This window comes from Emys orbicularis, chromosome 7, assembly GCF_028017835.1.
Source record: "Emys orbicularis isolate rEmyOrb1 chromosome 7, rEmyOrb1.hap1, whole genome shotgun sequence".
NCBI classification, from domain to species: domain Eukaryota; kingdom Metazoa; phylum Chordata; order Testudines; family Emydidae; genus Emys; species Emys orbicularis.
This window is the reverse complement of record NC_088689.1, coordinates 124,757,373-124,771,630: the sequence shown is the minus strand read 5'-3', so window position 1 is coordinate 124,771,630 and position 14,258 is coordinate 124,757,373. Positions and strand designations below refer to the sequence as shown.

General features: G+C 42.1%; 1 protein-coding gene across 1 annotated transcript in view; it reads left to right on the top strand.

The window, feature by feature from the left end:
• The window catches only part of SLC25A26 (solute carrier family 25 member 26), a 130,143-nt gene that overhangs the window by 57,063 nt on the left and 58,822 nt on the right, over positions 1 to 14,258 (top strand). The gene's annotated exons all lie outside the window — the stretch shown is intronic.

Here is a 14,258-nt window from a genome sequence, read left to right as displayed (position 1 = left end):
CCTACATTTCCTCTTAGACAAATCTTTAGGAATTCTCTTTTGTATCTATGGCTCTTACTTTTCAATGTTCTCTATTAACTTCTTGTTTCAGTTGTAAGTCTAGATCCTGTTCTCCTTCCACCCCAGCCTCTGGTTTCATCCGGCATCTATTATTTAGTGTTGGGTGCAGCAAGTCAGATACTTCATTATCTCTAGCATTAGTCATAATGAAGCATGTCTAACTCCAATTTGGTATGTTTGAGATACATTTATACTTAATATCTATTGTTACTAACAAGTAAGTTATAGACATCTAGTGTTCTCAAGGGATGAGCTTGTTGGCCAAAAATAGCAACACCGGGGCAGCTATGACACACTTTTTTGGTCTCAAGCATTTTTGATCATTGGAAGGATGAAACCCATTCTGCCTATGCAGAGGCAATGGCATCTCAGCTTTCATGTTGAGATATAGCTAGTGCAATATACACACAAGCTTTAATAGTGCACCCCTAACGTGGAGAATACAGAACAGTTCTTTGGTTGAGCTTAGAACTTGTTTCCCCTTCTAACTAAGCACTCCAGAATCTTTTAGCAGGGAGCAGAATGGGAAGTAGATGACTGTTCAGAAACAGACGAAGTAGTTAAATGTATGGGGGTATGCTGCAAAACATATGTCAGTGTGTGGCATTTGCTTGAAGCTCATATTGCTCTCCAACCAGAGGTAGTCCCTTCTGCACAGCCAAAGGACTGTAATCTTTCCTATTGCATTTCCTAAGCCTTTCCCAAGTTGAATGATGCAGTGTGTATATTTATGTAGAGTTTTTTAGTCTCAGAAGGATAAAATCAATAAGGCTTCAGGTCACTGCAAGAGAATTCTCTGCAGTTTTCTCTAGTTATAAGTTTTAAGAGCACTTTTTGTTTGTTTTTTAACTAGAAAGGAGCCTGAATTGCAAAAATCAGATCACGATGATTTCCTGGTTCATGAATGGGGGCTCTTAGGTGATATGGTAATAGAATAAATAATAAGTAGTTTTACTGTTTTAGTATTTTATAACATGAAAGTATCTGACTACACCTATTGTATAGTTCTTGACTGATTTATTTTTTCCCCTGGTGCCAACCTAATTTTTTCTTTAGGTTAGGGGCACCATTGAGAATTAACCAGCCAGTAACCCAAGCTCTGGCTGACCCTGGCAACGTTACAGCATTCCAAGTGTAGTCTTTAGGCAAGGATGAACACATTCCTCAATCGATTGGGTACAAGCAGGCTTTTCTTCAAAATCAGACAGGCATACTTTCTTGTTCCACTGCCTTTTTTTTTAAATTCCCCCTTGGATGTATTCATTGTGCCAATGCTAGGAAAATTCCACCCTTCGTTTATGTTTTGAGTTGCTCTATATATCTTTTCTAGTACAGAGTCGTGTTCCAAACTCTTCAGTGTTGTGTTTTGTGTTCTCTTCAAGAGACCCAAACGAGAGAGTTACATAATGCGTAATGACCCTCTGCATCAATAGTTTTGTCCTTTGGGGAGTTTGAAATTGGTTCTTATTTGAGCCAAATGGCTATACTGTGTCTGATGCCCTTCCCGCTCCCTGTTAATTTTGTATGTGCATTGGCACCAACAGCAGAGAATGGAAAGCCATCTCCTGACATCCCAAGTGACCTCAGCAGCAAGCTTTGTCCAGAAGTTAACGAACTCTGGCTTCAGGATTCTTGTGCATCAGTTAGGCACCTAAATAAGGGACCTGGTTTTGATTCCTCCTCCCCTCCCCTTGCCCCCGCCCAAATGCTGAGCATGCATACTTCCTATTGACATCAATAGTAGATTTACATGTTCAGCATCTTTAGAAATAATCAAGCCACATATTTAGGTACGTAAATATGGATTTTGCTGCATATGTTATAGGTACATGAGTTAACTTTTCACCTTGGTATTTAAGGGTATATATTTAAGGCTAATTCTCCTATAACTGAATTTTGTTCATTTGGAATTTTATATTGTTTTTGCTTTTCCATTTTATGGTTGTTGTTTTTTAATTCAACCCCATGTGCTCTTGCTTTAAATCGGCACTTGGGTACATGGCTAGAACCTGAATTGTGGGGCACAATTGTCTATTTTGGAGCTTACTGTAGCTAGATGCATACAGCCCAGCCAATGTTCTATAGGGTAAGTGTCTAGGGCTGGTCTACACTGGTGGGGGGATCGATCCAAGATACGCAACTTCAGCTATGCGAATAGCGTAGCTGAAGTCAAAGTATCTTGGATCGAATTACCTGGGGTCCAGACGGCGCGGGATCGACGGCCGCGGCTCCCCCGTCGACTGCGCTACCGCCGCTCGCTCTGGTGGAGTTCCGGAGTCGACGGTGAGCGCGTTCGGGGATCGATATATCGCGTCTTAACGAGACGCGATATATCGATCCCGGATAAATCGATTGCTACCCGCCGATACGGCGGGTAGTGAAGACGTACCCTAATGGAGGAAAAACACACAATGTCTTGAAGAGAACATGTTTAGGACTCTTTTCCAGTTGCTTCAATAGCTTTCCCAACCATTGAACAGTCATAATGGAAAAACAATAACCTCAGGTTTCTTTTTCAGACAGTAAATTCCAAACCTTACAGACAGGTCTTTATTGGTTGCTTTGCCAGCTGCTGAAAATTTCTAAGCATTAAACTAATTTGTTTTGTATCTCTTGTGATTAAACGGATTAAATATAAACAAAGAGGCTTCTTTTCCCCTTGCCTAGTGATTTTGCTTTACATGTACAGCATCTTCAGAGAAAGGGGAAAATCATCCCAGATTCTTGCCCATATATTTGGGGGAAAGGGAAAGCGGCTGTTTCTAGCCTCAAATTTGGTACTGAGATTAAACCAACCATGTGACTAAAAGGTAGCACTGATATAGTCCCGTTTCAAACAGCGCTACGTTAACATGATTTAGGTACCTTATAGAATGCGCCAGCAATGTCTACATGGGGCAGTTAGCGCACAACATGTTGGTGTGGTCAGTTCACACCCCTGTAGACTGCACTGCTTCACTGTGTAGACAAGCCCTAGGCTCACCTTTGTTAAGCAATTACGTTTTCACCTTGAGATACTGTTGGTGAGTAGAGTACCTGACTGTGCTATTGAAGTGTCTTCTGACACGTTCATAGGATGGAATGAGGTATAAAGTCATGGATCCTGGTGTCATGCTTGGCTGTGCAGCTTATCACCAAGACAGTCTGGAACATGGAACCATTTGTTTTGGTTTGTGCTTACAATCTTTCAGCCGGCTTGTGAGATGTTAACCTGGAAGCTGGGGGGGGGCAACTATTGGCCCAAGCCAGATGCTTTTTTGTTTTTTATAAGATTGGGATGATTACTTTTTTTCCCTAGCCCTGTGAATCACCAGTCCAGGGAAACATTTTAACAAATAATGTACATATTTAAAGGAGATCCTTTTCTGAGGACTAATGTGACCTTGATCCAAACCCTTTCTATTTTTAATCAGCTTTGAAGCCCCTATAGCTTTAAGGCTCTCTACAGCTGTTCATCAAGTGGCTTGTTGCCAGTCACCATACGAGATTCCACTCCCATGAATTCTGAGGGCTCCATAGGCATAGCAGAAAGCCAGAAACGCCATTCTGTGGCAAGAATTTTTTTTTTTAATTTTCTCTCCTGAACCAGAAGAAGGCTCCACAGGTAATGAACCTGCAAAATTCCCAGAGCAAGCCCCGTGGGACTGGATTTTAATAGACCCCTACATAAAGAATATAGCTGTTTAATGGACACACACTGAATGATAAACTACAGTCTCTGTGTTCCTACTGCAGTCCTTTCAGTTTTACATAAATATGTTAGCCTGTGTCTAGAGTATTTGGGTGTAGTCTCTTAGAATGTGTCCATGTTGCATCCGAGACCAATGATCTTACTGTTTTAAGCACCCTTATGAGGTTTTCACCATTCATTTTCAAGTCTAGGCTACAGTGGTAATGTTTTTTGTTTCCTTTACTGTTTTGTCAATGCTGTGGTATTTTTGCTGCATTTGGGGGGCTAGCGTGTTTCCTTATAAAATTCTGAACAATTAGTTACTTCCATGCAAGCCAGCATTTCCATACATTTTCCCCTGTTCGTACATGTCATGCGTTCTGCTTTTCAAGGTCAAAATGCCTCTCCTCTACTTAAAAATGCACCTCTGCTGTAAAGATATAAGATTGATAAATAACCCATTGAATCACCAGTGTTTCATTAGTTATTGCTTCTGCAGTGAAAAATGTACCTTTCCTGTACTAATGAAGTGCAGCTGAAGTATAAGCATAAGGTATCAATGGAAATCTTATAATGATTTAATGTTATTTACTCAGCCAATTAAAACCTTATCTTACAGTAGTGATGCAGTTGTAGCCCATGGAAGTCATTGGCCTTTGGATCGGGCTCTTGATGTGGAATTAATAGATGGAAAAGAAACTGAGTTTTACTGAAATAATCAAATATTGTCATGAGGTTTATCTTTTCTAAGGTAGACGTTAAAAATACATGGGCTGTTGTCCAAATACCTGTGGTGATTAATGAGTTTGAGGTAAAATATGGTCATTTCTACAACCTTTCAATGATTAGAAAGAACACTCCATTTTAAATGTTCTTAAGCTTATCAACATGGATGTTCTTTCAATAATCATTGTGGATAGACTGCTAATAACCAAATGATTTACAGTTCTGAGACAGAGCTTCCCTCTTCCCCCAAAAGGTATGAGACCAGCTCCCTAGCAGTAGATTCCAAAGTTTATTATATTCAAATTCCTGAAATAGCAAGAATTAAGCTTGTAAAAGAGGATCAGGCTCTTAAATGTAAAAGAATTTCATCTCTTTTTATGTGCAGAGTACTGTAACAGATCCATCCCATGGTGTGGCAGAACTGGTAAACCTCTGTCTCTGCAATGAACAATGTTTTATTTTAGATTGATCGCATCTGTAGAACATAATTGTTATCACAAATGCTTGAATGGGTGTGGAAACCTTTTCTTCGAATGCATCTGGTCCTTGCTTTTTTGGTCTTAAGCAGTGGTGGTCAGGGTCTGTGTAAATCTGTCAGTATTATTTATACCATGTGTGATCTTATTTCTGACTATAAGTACTACCATTTTATTTTATCAAAGGTGTTTCTGTGATTAAATTTATATTGCGGCTCAATAACAGTGCAGAGAACATAAAGCCTCCAGTGGGTTTTAGTTCTGTTTGAAAGTGGATACCAGAGCTGCACTTGGTACTGGAGATAGTAAAATTGGATAGCGTTTTCTGACCATAAAGCTTTTTGCTCAGTCATTTCTTTACTTTCCCCATGACCAAAATGGAAACTATTTTTGGACAAGCATGTTCCAAAATATTTTCTATGATTACAGAGTTAAACATAACATAAAACACCTAAGCTCTTCCTGTACTAACAGGAGTTATTCTGCCCCCAAAACTCATGCTGACTTTAAAGTGAACTCCTCGCATACTCCTTACCAGGCAACTACACTGGTTCTCGTGTAAAATATCTCCAAGAAGCATATTAAATGTGCACATGCAATTAGCAATGCCTTTTCTCCACATTTGTATTTTTCCATGACGGTATTCCATGAAATGCAAGATTGTTTTCTTAAGAGAAAACTAGGAGAGAACGAAATATTAGAGTTGGACTTTGAGAGCAAGGAGAAATAATGGTGTTTATAAAATATTAGCATATTCTATTAAATGACCAAAACGGATCAGCAGCTGGGCTGCCCTGAATGTGGGTGCAGAATCCACATATTCAATTATTATGACATATTATGAATTGCAATAATTAAATGTCCTGGATTACATGCACACAGAGACATTTAACTTTTTATAACTAATAAGAATTAGCACTTTGCGCCTAAAGATATTGATGAATGCCTGAGTATTGGGCATCACTGCCTGGTGAACCCGCTCTCCCCAAGAGTCATTTGAATCATGATTTGGGGTATCAACATGTGTATTTCTCCAGGCATAACCTTTGTGCCTATATTAGATACAGCCATGAATCATTTATGATGATGGGTGTCAGGAAGAACAGGTGGTGTCTCTCGGATGTAGTCCTTCCTTTGGAGAACACATCCAGTATAGATTAAGACTAGCCACACACTACGGACAAGTATTTCTGTAAATTAAATTTAAGTCTTCCCTATTCTTTGAAGAGTCTTATCAAAATATCTGGTTTGTCTTCCACCAGCCTCCTCATGCTGTGATCCTTCTGCTGTAAACAGAGCTTTGCTGGAAGGCCTGCTGAATATTTAGTCACACTATAAGTTTCTTTTCCATGTTTCTCTTTTCTGCTGTGGGATTCAGACTTTCTCTGTGCTCCAGAACAGAAACAAAGAGGAGGATACTCTACTATTTTGCTCTCTTGGGAATTCTGCCTAGAGGACAAAGTTCTTTCACCAGCTTTTATGAAGTACTAGATGTTTCATTCTACCTAAGGTGACCAGATGTCCCGATTTTATAGGAACAGTCCCGATTTTGGGGTCTTTTCCTTATATAGGCTCCTATTACCCCCACCCCCGTCCCGATTTTTCACACTTGCTGTCTGGTCACCCTAATTCCACCCCTCGTGGGTACAACTTGCCTGTGGTGCAACTGGGAATGGAAATTAGCATGTCTTTCCACAGGTCGTGCTAGGGGGCTTTTTGTGTTTCACCAATATCTAGGAAACTTGCTTAAAAAAATAGTACACTAAGAGAGTTTATAGCGCACTGGAATGCTCTCTAACTCCAAAGTAAAGTTAAAAATATTGTAATATTTTACTCATTAAGGAACACGAAAGATTTTAACGAAAACAAAATAATCTTGTGTTTTTTGGTTTTGTTTTTCATACCATCAGAAGTATCAATTGTAGAATCCTGGGAGTTTTTTTGAGGGACCAATTTAGTAGCAGCTAAAATTTCACTCATGCAGCTGTCTGAAACTACAGCTATGCAGCTCTCCTTCCTGAAGGGTGGCGTTCATTGGTTCATTAATACCAGTTTATAGGCCTATTTTGTAGCTACTTCCTTCTCTATTATTCTGGTGGTATAAGCAATGATGAAACATTAGTGGAAGGCCAAGGGGCTGAGTTCTTGTTTCATTAGTGCTTTGAGTGCTATTACTATCATTGTAAAGCCACTGGAAACCCAACGTTCTTGGAAGAAACGTGTGTGTTACGTTTGGCAAGATGGGTTTTATTGGGCTTTTAGATTTCCTATTTATCTTCCCCAACACACCTTCTCCTCCCTACTATTATGTCTGAACTAAGTCACTCTCTTGTGCATCTTTTTATCGAGAAGGCAATGACTTGCTTAAAATTGGGGCCTCAGAAAAGAGGTGACCAAAGAGTCAGCACTGAAAATTCCTTAAAGACTTCACCATGCAGTCTTAATTTATCTAGAAGCACTTGGGTGCTATAGAAAACCCCAAGTAGATAGAGAAAGAAGATATATATTTTGCTGTCATGAGGCACAGGAAATGCTGGATCTAAGGACATCTGGATTTGGCCCCCTGCATGATTTTGATAAAGAGCTAAACAGGAAACTTCCATCACATTCGGGTCACTTTAGGCTTCAATCAAAGCAAACTCAAAGACCCGCAAACATTCCTTGAATTTCACTTGTGCTGGTGGAGTACAAGGTGCATAACGAATGTTCTGCCGGAAGCCCTTTCCCTTATATATCGAGGGAAGTGCAGCTGGTGATCACAATTATAGTAGTAGATCATGGAAAGGTCTCTCAGGTTGCAGGTCCTGAGGCCTGGTCTACACTAGGAAATTAGCTCGGCATAACTGCATCGCTCAGGGATGTGAAAAATCCAGTGCCCTGAGCAATGTAGTTAAACCGACCTAACCCCTGGTGTAAACAGTGTTAGGTCAATGGGAGAATTCTCCCGTCAGTCTAGCTACTGCCTCTCAAGGAGGTGGAGTACCTATGCTGATGGGAGAATCCCTCCTGTTGGCACAGGTAGTGTCTTAACTGAAGTGCTACAGTGGCACAGCTGCGCCGGCGCAGCATTTTAAGAGTGTAGACTAGTCCTAAGTCATTTGAGGGTGCAAACCAACACCTTTAATTCCATCCAGAAGTCAACAGGCAGCGAGTGCAGATCAGACAGCCACTGGCGCATGTCCTTAGGTTGTGGATAGGCCACTTAACAAGGAGGCAGCTGCCTAGGAAGAAGTGTTTTAAGCTGTTTTGTTGTCAGCGTGCATTCTAATGATTGAGTTGTTGTTCATTATTTATATTATGGTAATGCCTAGAGGCCTCAAAAAAGATTAGGGCTTTACATGCAATAAAAGTCTCTGTGGTGAATCTAAATAGACGAGACAAAAGGGGGTGGGATAAGATGATACAACTTACAAGCACTTGGAAATTATGCACACAGAGGTTGAGTGGTTTGCCCACAGAAGGCCTGTGGCAGAGTTGGGAATTAAACTCTGGTCTCGTGAGTCCCAATCCAGTAATTTAACCACAAGGGAGTCCTTCCTTCTGTGTCTGTCTTGGTTTCTCTTTGACTAATAATTGTACACACACTTTTTGTTTCACTTCGATGGTGTTGAGGGTGAAAACTGTCACATTTGATAGTTTTCAAAACTAATTGTTCCCACTATGTGCTTGTGGTGCTTTTCCCCGCTATCTTCCAGCCACAGACTAACACAGTTTTGTGGCTCAAGCTTCGTACAACATCACATCTGAGGTTGCATTGGTTACGAGGGTCTTGCTTTTTGCAGACTCCTAGGGCTGTGTTTGTTTCCCACAATTTTCTGCGTGTTTGTCTCAAACGAACTGTGAAATGATTCAGTGCCAGCATGTGGTTTTAATAACAACTGAATGTGGGCAAGTGAAAGGATGGTGAATGTTCAGTTTGACTTTTCCAGCACACAACATGGGTTAAACTTCTAAGTGGGTTTGTCTTGCAACACATTGTCAGAGTTGGTTAACTACTCTTGGGTTATGCGATGTTGAGGATGAGCTTTCTATGTATAATTTCCAGTGACTGTTGATTGGTTGAAAGTCCCTTCCTTAATCAAAGGCAAATTTGATGTGGCAAGCTGATACCTGAATTTCCCCAGTGAATCATCGTGTTCAGTTTTGTTTTGGTGAGAGGCAGCTTGCTTTCCGATCTTGTTTAGCTGAGCGCTCCACTCAGAAATAAACAAGCAAATCCATTTAATGGAAAACCGCATCAGGCATCCACATCTCAGAAACCACTGCCGCCATCTGGCCTCCTTGATGGCAGTCTTTAGTGGAGAGGCCCAGGATGCGAATGAGCAGCACCTACACCCAATGACTCTCTCATCTGTGGAGTAGGGGTAATGCAGGGAAGATTTGGATGCTGACAAGCTGCTGTTCCTGTGCTCTAGATAGACTGAGGACCTGGGGAACCAGTTTCTTTCAAGAAAATGTAAATAAACTGCACACACACACACACACACACACACACACACACACACACACACACACACACACACACACACACACACACACACACACACACACACACACACACACACACACACAGGATTTGTGCCCTGTACTGGATGATGCATTCAGATGCCCTTACGAAGCTTTTCAAAACCAGGTGGTTGTTCTGATATTTTAGAAATATTAGGCCCCGACTCCCCTTCCTTTGCCTGATCATTGGGGTTAGACGGTAACATCCCAGCAACCTGAGCCCTGAACAGGATCTTTCTTGGATGTCAAACAAGGAGAGTTCCCATTAGACAGTTTTTCTGACTCCATATTCCTCCCCCATTTCCCCCAAAGTGAGGGCTTAATTGTGGTTCAGGCTTCACATTTTTTCACTAGCAAATTCTGGTTTAAGCCTGTCTAGATGGTGAAATACACAGTGAAGTCTGCCTTTAGCCAGTCTTCGAGAGTGGTGTGCACAGGTGTATAAATACTGGAAGTGCTTTGGGGGCAGCTTATGGGTAGAGCAGGAAAAATGTGTGTGTGGGAAAGATACAGCAAAGGGGAGGAAGAGGAAGCCTATTGAAATCAACAAGATCCGGGATCAAATTCTAAGGCCCTAAATTAGCAAGGCATTTTAGGCTCATTCATAAGTCACGTTGCTAGTGGGACTTAAGCACATGCCTAATGTTAAGCATGTGCTTAAATTGTTGAACAGGGATGGACGCAGAACAGAGGGAGGGGACAGTTGCAGTAGCATGGGTGAGTTTAATAAGTCAGAGTGTATTAGGTAATATGAGCTGTAGTATTCATGATTCTTTTCTTTTTAAAGTAAAAAAAAAATCATTATATAAATTGTAATTGGGAAGGCCACTGGTCAGTCATAGGGCAAGAATGATGGCTCCAGGATTCCCTGGCACCAGCACAAGGCTTTCACTCCTCAGGAGAGGGGGAAATAATGGGAAGAGAAGGAGAGAGGGAGAACAGCATTGCAGCAGGGCGTCTCTTGTTATACAGATTCGAAGTAGTGGTGGGTAAGTTGGTGTGTTCTGCAAAATAATGGTAAAAGAGGATACAGAAAGCAGGATGGATGAAGGGGATTTTATAGAGAGGACTCTCCGAGGTCTTGATTGCCATGTTTGCTTAATTGGGAGAAGAACTTGCCTAGCAAGATTTCTTGGGTGTACAAATGAAATGAAATGACAGATCAAAGTTGCTCTGTTAGGCTGTGATTCAGCAAATCACTTGCATGCCTAGACCCTGCTCCTGCTCCGATTGACTTCAGTGGTGTATGAACAAGTCCTTAATGGGGCTACTTACCTTGCCTTAAAGTTAAGCACGTGCATAAGAACTTTGCTGAATTAGGGCCTTATGTGGCTCGTCTTAAGTTGGCTGTCCAGTTTCCCAGCCTCTAATGTCAAAGTGGAAGAGGTAAGCGGACCGGAACTTGGAGAAAAGGAGAAAAGAAACCAGGTTGGAAATGGAATTTACAGTTATTAGCAGAGCAGCAGAAAGCACCTCCGCATTTGTGACCTATCGCCAATAAAGTGTGTAGTACAGAATGCTGGTCAGCAGCTACTAAACAGTTCACTGGGGGGTTCTTACTCCATCCCCTCCCCCCACCATAAGGGACCCTTTTCATTGTGGAGGGATCCTTTTTAGTGTTTTCTATAAGCCCCTACTACCTTTGCAGTAGTCAAGTACATGTAGGCTAAAATTTCAGCCACACTGGTATTCTCTTCAGAATAGTCCCTGTCACAAGCCCTGTCTCTGGGCCATGCCTCAGTTTCCTTGCTGGCTATAGAAATCATGAAACTTTACTTTCAATAACCCCTTGTTTGGGGGGACTTTAGACTAACCTAAAAAAATAGTTCTTGGCTTCAGTTTTCTCCTCACCAGAGTCTTATTCTTTTTCTCATCTTCTCTCGTCAGTAAATGGCTAGCAGCCCCTCTCGCCTTTCCCGGCTCAGCTGCTCTGCCTCCATCCATGCTGGGATTCGGTCTTTACCTGCTCCCTCTCCTTGTCGGCACACTCTTCCCCTTCCTCCTCCCTGCCCTGGAGCCAGGCTCTACTGTAGGCTCCTCTGGTCCAAAGGCAGACACCAGGGACCCCTGGCAGTTCTCTTGGGGCTTTCACTGTCAGCTCTATGCCCTCATTCAGCACATGTCCCCACAGAGGCCTGTTCCACCTCCTTGGGGTGCCTCCAGCCTGTAACAGCCACAGAGAGAGCCATCCTCTCCCCAGGGCAACTTTGTCCTTATGCTGTTCTAGGAGTCTCCTTCTAACTCAGCTGCTCCATTACTAAATTATCTACAGGGGAGCACCTGATTGCTCCCAGGTATCGTATTTCCGACAATGTCATCATGGGCCAGGTAGACTCTGATCCTTCCTGAAGAACCACTGGCCCCAGGATGCCCGCTCCCCTTTCTTAGCCATTGTAAAGTGCTGTGCCAAGAATGGTCAAGGCGCTGGGAGAGGAGCAAGGGATTGAAAGGGAGTCCAAAATCAAATGTAGAGCGAACCTAAGTTCGGCGATTGAAGTGTGAAGAGCCAGATCCTTGGGAAACTTACTGCCTACGGTCAGTTCTAGGGGTCTGAAATTATAGCCAGCTACAGCCTTAAAACTTGCCATTGAATATTAATACCATTACCATAGATGAAGTCCATATCATTATCCCTCCAACTGAAACGAGCAGCAGATTTCTTTGGAGTTCCTTTCTTAGCACTGTTCAGTGAACCGGCCTTAATGGGGTGGGTGGGAGGATTGCTGTCATTAATTCTCTCCATACCAAAAATGGATATGAACAGTTGTATGTTCACAATGCACCTAGCCACACTGGCTCAGTGCCTAGATGCATACAAGTCCTCTGACCCTGTTACTGTTCTTCCTTTCCCAACACATGGACCTTGTTCCTTTATCAAAAAGAGAGAGTTCAAACTGCCGGAGCATTGTCCTTTCTTTAGGCTGAAAAACACATGAATGGCTCAGTCTTTAAAATACAGTACAGCTGGTGAAAAAACTGATTATTGCGCAGTTTGTATTGATATCCTTGTGAAAGTGCAGAAAAAGGACTAAAATTCTTTAAAAGCCATAATCACCAGACAGAACTACCAACATATTTTCAGAAAATATATAGGCATCTAAATAAGTGGCTTGATTTTCAAAATTGCTGCACACAGAACAGCTGGTAAAACTCCCTTTGATTTTACAGGGAGCAGAATTAGATCAACACTATGTTTATAAGGCAAAAGGGAGTTATATTCATGCTGAACCCACTGTCTACAGGTGCTTTGTTCCATAGTGCACATTCAGTGTATATGGGACCGATCCTGAATGGGGCCTTTGCTTAAGTAAAGGCTGCAGGATCAGGTCGTGTGCTTTCATATTCTGGAAGGAAACATATTGCTCTGTACTACATAATTCTCAAGATAACAACACCTGTATTTAGTTATTTTATCTCTGTGCTCATCGAGCTATATCTTAAAGGAGCTGTCACGACCATACTCCTCTGCCTCTGAGGCGTATCCTGAAGGTAATTGATTACCTAATAAAATATGCATTGTGACAGTAGGTGGAATTTGGAAGTTCATTTGCACCCCTTAAATGAGGGCTTCTAAAACTATAATTACTCATGAAAGGAAGAAATGAGCTCTGTCAGTGGTATGAATGATTTATAGGAAATAAACTGTCCCAGAGGTGGCACTTACACTTGCAGCTTCTGTACGGCCTTGGAAATGAAATTTCCCCCTCTCCAGTGTGCTGTGCATTCTGGGCAAATCCTCCGGTCTGGCAGAGCTGGGCTTGGCCCAGAGGTAGCCCAAAGCCAGTGACAAGTGTCTGCCATCTTGGCTGCTAACTGTCTCTGTGAGGTGTGGGACAAGGCATCAAGCAGAGAGGCTAGTGGCATCAACATTGACAAGCCGCTGACAAGTCCAGGCAGTTCCACTGGCTGAATTTGGCAGAGAGATCATCAGTTACCTTGAATAAGGGGAATATCTCCGTGTGCTTAATTATAGAAGTTCAGAAGGGCCCTGTGTCTGAGACATTTTGTGTGTGTGTGGGGGGGGTGCGCGTGCGTTTTGAAAGTTAACAGAGAAATTTCCAAAGGGGAGCATTTTAAACTCTTTTGTCTGCAAAAAATAGCAAATATTTTCGTAAAAACGTGACCTGGGAAATGAACTTGTCCTCTGACGTGGGGCTCAGTCCAGTTGTTAAAGTATGAAACGCGGGAGGGAGAGCGGAAGGGAGGTCTTTAGTCCTGCAATTCGCAGTGCAGCCTTAACCATGAAATGGATCGAACCGGCAACTCCACTGTGTAGATTAGAATATAAAATGCCGCATGTGAAAAATGTACACTGCTCTGGAAGTGTGTGGGGGGGAGTAGGGCATAGGGAATTCGTGTAATACCTAGTCTTGTGTGCCACTTTTTTACCAGGATAGGTCTTTCTAGCACATTTTAAGTGTTATGTCATAAAATTAAAATTTTGTTACATTTTATTCCCCTGTTATTTGATGGACTCTCATTTCTTAGAAATGCCCAAGGAGTTGTCGATCCAATTCTATAATGTCAGACCTCCTTCTGGGAAATGCTGCGCCCCCACCCCGACCCCAAATTCCCATAGACGTCAGTGTGAATTTAGGGTACTCAGCACCATTGGGCTTGATCCCGAACCCATAGCATGCAATGGAAAGACTTCACTGGGGTTTAGCTCATGTCCTTTGAGAGCCACCTGTACGGTGGTGAAGTAATTTACAATGATATTTTTTACGGGATTGTTTCTCCAGGTCAGATGCAGCTGATGCTGAAATGCGCTGCTAACTCAAACAAAATAGATGGCCATTTGGAAGATTTCATTTGGTGCT